We start from the raw sequence: 6,522 nt of genomic DNA on the forward strand, positions 1-6,522 counted from the left end.
CGGGCCCTCTGCATGATAACATTCTCCAAATTTCCTACTGGCAGCTTTTTAGGCAATCCTACTCTTACAATTCCTTATAACATTTTTAAAAAACGGGAAATCCAAGCTGGTTAATGGTAGTGACAGACACATCAATAACTACACAACATGTGACATTATTTCATAAGGATGCAGAGGATACAGCATGAAGAAAACAACTTACTTGATCTTTGTAACTGTTCTTCTATCCATTACGTTTTTAAGCTTATTAAATAGATCCTTTGATTCATATCCTGGGCCTTGGGGGAAATGTTTAACCTACTGTTCTTGGAAAATTTAAGATTTTTTTTCAGTATTTATACTGTGTTAGTTTCTGTTTTACAATAAAGTGAATCAGCCATATGCATACATATGTCCCCATATCCCCTGCCTCTTTAGCCTCCCTCCCATCCTCCCTATCCCACCCCTCTAGGTCATTGCAGAGCACCGAGCTGATCTCCCTGTGCTATGCTGCTGCTTCCCACTAGCTATCTACTTTACATGTGGTAGTGTATATATGTTGATGCTACTCTCAACTCGCCCCAGCTTCCCCCTCCCACCCCATGTCTTCAAGTCCATTCTCTATGTCTACATCTTTATTCCTGCCAGAGAGAAAAACAAATACCATACGCTAACACATATATAGGAATCTAAAAAAAAAAAAAATGGTACAGAAGTTTAAGATTTAGTGCCAAATCATATTTACATTTCCTTTGTCAAAAACATGGCTCCAGAGTGATGTTTAAAATTAGGAATAAAAAAAATATAACTCTTCATCTGGGAAATCACCAACTTGTTTCCTTAAGTGCAGAGTAGATAAAAATTTTGCTTAATTGCCTTACCATATCTCTCTGGAACAAATGGTACATTTTATTTAATGATAGCTTTCTTGTTTGAGGGAATTTACACAATAATTTCATATATGTCAGTTCATTTTAGAGACACAAGAACGCCATAAAGTAAGTGGGAGTTTCAAGTGAATGATGGTTTTTCAAATGAAGAGATAAAAGACCACTAAGGGGGGCTTCCCTGGTGACGCAGTGGTTAAGAATCCTGCCAATTCAGGGGACAAGTGTTCAAGCCCTAGTCCAGGAAGATCCCACATTCCATGGAGCAACTAAGCCCGTGCGCCACAACTACTGATCCTGCACTCTAGACCCCACGAGCCACAACTACTGAGTCTGCGCATCACAACTACTGAAGCCCACGTGCCCTAGAGCACGTGCTCTGCAACAGGAGAAGCCACCGCAATGAGAAGCCCGCGCACCGCAGCAGAGTGGCCCCCGCTCGCCGCAACTAGAGAAAGCCCATGCACAGCAACGAAGACCCAAAACTATCCAAAAATAAACAACTAAAAAAAAAGACCACTAAGGGGTAAAATAGATTAAAGCAGAGTGTACAGTGATAGTCCTGATGGTGTGCTTTTCAAATGCAAATGCGAAATACAGAAACATCTTTTATCAGAAGTGCCCCAGGTACATTTCTTCAAAATTAGGAAGCATTTACTTTACTTGAAGATACTAATCCCAGGTATAAATGTAGTTCCATTAATGGTTCAAGGGGATGTCTCATAAGGTATTAGGATGCTTGTCTACTTATCAAACTTTCAAAATTAGAGAGCAAATTTTTTTTTTTTTTTGCTGTACGCGGGCCTCTCACTGTTGTGGCCTCTCCCGTTGCGGAGCACAGGCTCCGGACGCGCAGGCTCAGCGGCCATGGCTCACGGGCCTAGCCGCTCCGCTGCATGTGGGGTCTTCCCGGACCGGTGCACGAACCCGTGTCCCCTGCATCGGCAGGTGAACTCTCAACCACTGCGCCACCAGGGAACCCCTAGAGAGCAAATATTTAATTTTGCCCTTGACATTAGTTATTACAGCTTTTCCTATTGGCATAGTTTTCTTAATGCACTTATAAAATGGCAGTATGTAATTATCTAGACATAATATTGCATATTAATACTACAGCAAATTTTTCTATGTGGGCCACTCATTTATTCAAAAGATCTCATTCCTTATTATTTCCCTGACCACTCCTCATTACCAAGTTTACCTTCATTTTGATATGATGTTAGGTAGCTATTGACTATCCACTTGCTAAACAATTGTTTCACTTTCAGTATTGATTCATACAAATGCATAGACGAATTAACAAAAGCCTTATGAACTAACTAACACTTCATCAACCCTCTAAGCCACTTTGGTTGTATAGTCTTAGCCTAATATGAAAGGTAAATTCTTCTGGAGGTATTAACATGTTTAGGCCATCATAAATATACATTTGAGATTGAGAGAAGAGAAGAGATCCTTCAGTAAGATGTATGTTTGAAGTTCTTAAGCAACTATCCATTAAAGAAAAGAAAAATGCTGGGGAAGGGATGGAAAAACAATGTCCAGAGCTTATCTGTTTGTAAAAAGATTCCTTACTTATACCAGTCAAAATTTCCTCTCAAATCTGTTTTGATCTGTTTTGTAAATATTATGAGACACTTTCTGATAGTGGTATTCAGATTTTCCAGTTGATGGTTGTTTTCCCATTCCATTCTTGTCCTTAATCTTGCATCTCTCAATATTGGTAAATCTAATGAGGATAAGTCCTTTTTAAAATATAATTAATAGGTCAGCGATGATTGACTACCTGGAATCACATATGCTAGTGACCTAGGCTAGAGCTTTTGTGTGTTTTAGCTGGGAGGAAATTTATCTCCCAATTCCTTCATTTAAAGAGCCTGAAGGAGGTGTGGGTAGGGGGAGCAACTCTTACAATTTCTCACTGTGGGTCAGATAGTCCCAGATGAAATCCAACTCTGATGTTACAACTAGTTGTCTAGACCAGTACATTTTTTGCAAAAAAAATGAAGTCTAGATGAGACAAAATGAAGTCTGACAATGCAATGCATCCCCATGATACACTGATAATTAAACATCTATGCACCATTCACAAAACAGGATTTTCACTTTGCCCGTGGTTGACAGTGGTAGGTAGAATATCACAGAAGTTTGGAAAAAAAAAAAAAAGACAACAAAACAGAGGTTGAATAGTGAAAGCAAAGAAGGTAAATACTAAATGGTTCTTTGTAAAAAATTGCTTTTTGTATGAATGCATGATATGTTTGACGTAATTTCATAAAATGGAACATGTGCATTTTAAGAGCAAAGGATGGAGATCTAGTGATTCAGGTGAAATGATAAGCAAAGAATAGCAGAAGTTCTGCTTTACAGAATTGCAAGCCCTTTTCTTACTTTACTCCAGTGTGCCCAATGGCTGCCCTAGGACTAGAGGTGTCTCTGAGTTTCAGAATGCTCTCCATTCTCAGGAAGTATCTGCGTGTGTCGAGAATAGACAGGAGGAATTATAGTCACACTTTACAGACACTGGAACCAAAGCAAATCTTCTGGTCAGGGCTTCAAGGAAAGAAAAATTATTCTCTAACCTCCTAAGCTCTGATTTTTGTCTCATTAGAAAAATGATGTCTTTAAGATTTTTTCTTCAAATATTCTGGAATTAAAGTGGTAAGGAACAAACAAATTTTGTCTTGTCGGGTTTTAAACAGACCTTGGTTTTTAAAAAGCATTGAACTGCATCAAAATTCTCACAACACTTAAAACCCAAATGTTTTTAAGGAGCTATTTATATAGAGAATTATAAAATCTTAGAGATGGAACGCATTTTAGAGATCCTGCAATCAAGCTTCCATGAGGTATAGGAGTTCCTTTTATAACACCCCTGATAGGCATTGCAATGGAAAAATCACAGGCTATGAAAACAGATAGACTTGGATTCAGCTGGTGAGTCTGCCACCTTACTGACTGGGTGACTTTGGGCAATTTTCTTAAGCTCTCTGAGCTTCAGTTTCCTTATCAATTAAAAAAAAAAAATGAGGATAATTTCCACCAAATAAGGTCGTTGTGAAAATTAAATACATGGATTAAGACCCTTAACACATTTTATATGTCTAACACATATGTTAGTTAGTTCCTTCTCCATTCCTTCCCCACAAGTTTTTGAAGTTTTCTTAAGTTAAACTGAAATTTACTGTCTTGTAACTTCCATTCACTAGTCCTGTTTTTCTTTTTCACAATGGAGACCTTTACTCTCTCATCCATACCAAAGTTCCTCAAATATCCAGCTCTCCTACCTCCTTTTTAGTCTTTTCTCCTCCCACTGGTAAATGTACAAGCATATATCTCATATTACAGAACTTCCAGACACATCACCATCCTTTTTGTTTTAGAAATAAACTTTAGTGCGTCAAAGGCCTGAAAACAATACTCCTGTTAGGATCAAAGCTGCTACTCAGTGGGCCTTACCTGTCCCTTTGTTCTGTTCACTCTTCTAATGTTTAAGCAGCCTCTTGACTGACTTTGCATTTTGTCAGTCCAGCACACAATTTGATTGTCTTAATGTTAAGGTTAAACAAAAATATTGGGATCTTTCCCTGTGATCCATAAAGCACATGAACTTCTTTTTAGTTTTGAAGATTTTACAATCATACTTGTTTCCATTTTAAAAAGCTAATTAGCATTCAAAGTGCTTCAAAATTCTCCTTTAGTCTAGATCCCAAAATAAGAATGTTTTGATTACTGCCAGAGAGATTTCAGTTATTAGTAAGAACATTTTTGATTGGAGATAAGAGACTCTACTGCCCTACGGCCAAGGGAAGTCATACAATCCCTTTGCCCAGAGATAAGAAAAATCAGCCAGGGAACTTTGTACAGTCGCTTCTCTAGATGATAAAATTGTATCATTCTATTCCTAGAAATATTTATTCTCAGACTTGATTAGAAGCAGGGGGTCAGATAAAATCACATCTCAAGGCCCTCTTTATTCTTCTATTTAAAAAACAAATTTAAAAGACTGTTCAAAGCAAATTATTTGCAACACACTTTAGAATGGTTGCCTGTGAAGCACTCTCTGAGCGGGAAGAGAGTTTGCTGCCACCTCCTGGGCTTTTAGAATAAAGCTGTCAAGATCAGCACTTCAGGGCCTGTTCCCTTCAGACAAGGCATCAAGAGCATTTGAAAGCAGGTGCCGTTTACAAGTCTGGCTGTCCCGGACTGAATGAACTAGAAAACTATTGATGGGTTTTAAAGAATAAAGTTGATTTCAGTGTTTTGTGTGTCAGAAAACTGGTTTTCAAAGTGAGGTTCACAGCCCATTACCATCAGAATCACCTGGGGTATATGTTACAAAAACAAATTCCTGGGCCCCATCCAGGGGCTACTAGAATCATAATTTCCCTGGGGCAAGGGGAATCTTAATTTTTCCCTGGGAACAAAAGTTGGAAAACTGCATATTAGAATACTGTGAAGCCAAAAAAATAATAATAATACTGTGAAGGCAATAGTTTGCTCACACTAAAACACTGTATATAAAGGAACTAGTTGGTGAACTGAAGTGAAAAACTAAAATTAAAAGTTCTAAGAGATATATTTTGTTTTGCTCTTAATTTCAGTAATACCACCTGAAATGAATTGTGACATTTTGCTGGACATTTCATAATGTAGAATTCAAAATCTATTTAGCCCATATTGAGTTTATATGAAGGATTATAAGTGGCACCATCTGATAAGCATCAACAAGTAGTCCAGTGGGCCAGACCATCAATAAATTCTGAGTGTGATTAAAACAAGAAAGAAACTTCCAACTGTGAAAGGGTTGGTATGATACTTTAAATTATCATTTTATTTATATCAGTCCAGCCAATTCCTTAGTGATTTTTAGCTCTAGAGGATGGTTTTGTGAATACTTCTTTATCAAACTGAGATATGCTAGCAGAAAAAAGAACTAATGCCATGTAAGAAAGAAACCTAGTTGTTTTTTACTTTTTAAGAAAAAGTGTAATTAAACTCCACAAAAGGAAAACTTAACTAAGTCAATTTAACTGTATTTGAAACTAAAGCAATTTTAGATTCAGATGAAGTTTTCAGAATCTCATCTTGTTGTGATTTTTCTCTCTTCAAGATCGTCCTAACTTCTGCTTCTGACTCAGAAGAATTCTAGAAGTACCAGAAAACCCACATAAATTCCCTGTGTTTGAAAGGCAGCTGGAATTTTAAGTTCCTCCCTACATCAGTCATTCAGCTTCTGAGAATTGTTTTTCATCACTTGCGCTGTGAGCTGGGAGTTTGCCCTGTTCAGACCGAGGTTTCACTCTTTCTGGTTTCGGAAACTGATCACGCTTCTCAGGCAAGGGGGTCAATTACTCTAAAAAGACCAGGTTGCTGACCCTTCATCCTGGGACAGTGTTGAGGAGGAGGGATAAGAACAGCTGCCTGCTGCATCGTCAGAGGCCAGCCAGGTTCTCTCAGAGCCCCAACTGTTGCAGGCCTGAATTGGGGTAGCTTCAGGGATTGGGTTGCCAACTGTTCCACTTTCTGTGTGATAGGCCTAGTTAAGCTTCAACTATCCTACTAGAACCTTGCTCAGGGTACCAGCTATTCTATTTTGAGAATATATTTCATTTACAAGCATTTCCCCTAAGAATTCTCTCTATATTGCTAAATA

This window comes from Delphinapterus leucas, chromosome 5, assembly GCF_059928025.1.
Source record: "Delphinapterus leucas isolate spDelLeu-1000000601 "Yukka" chromosome 5, BTC_Dleu_Yukka2, whole genome shotgun sequence".
NCBI classification, from domain to species: Eukaryota; Metazoa; Chordata; class Mammalia; order Artiodactyla; family Monodontidae; genus Delphinapterus; species Delphinapterus leucas.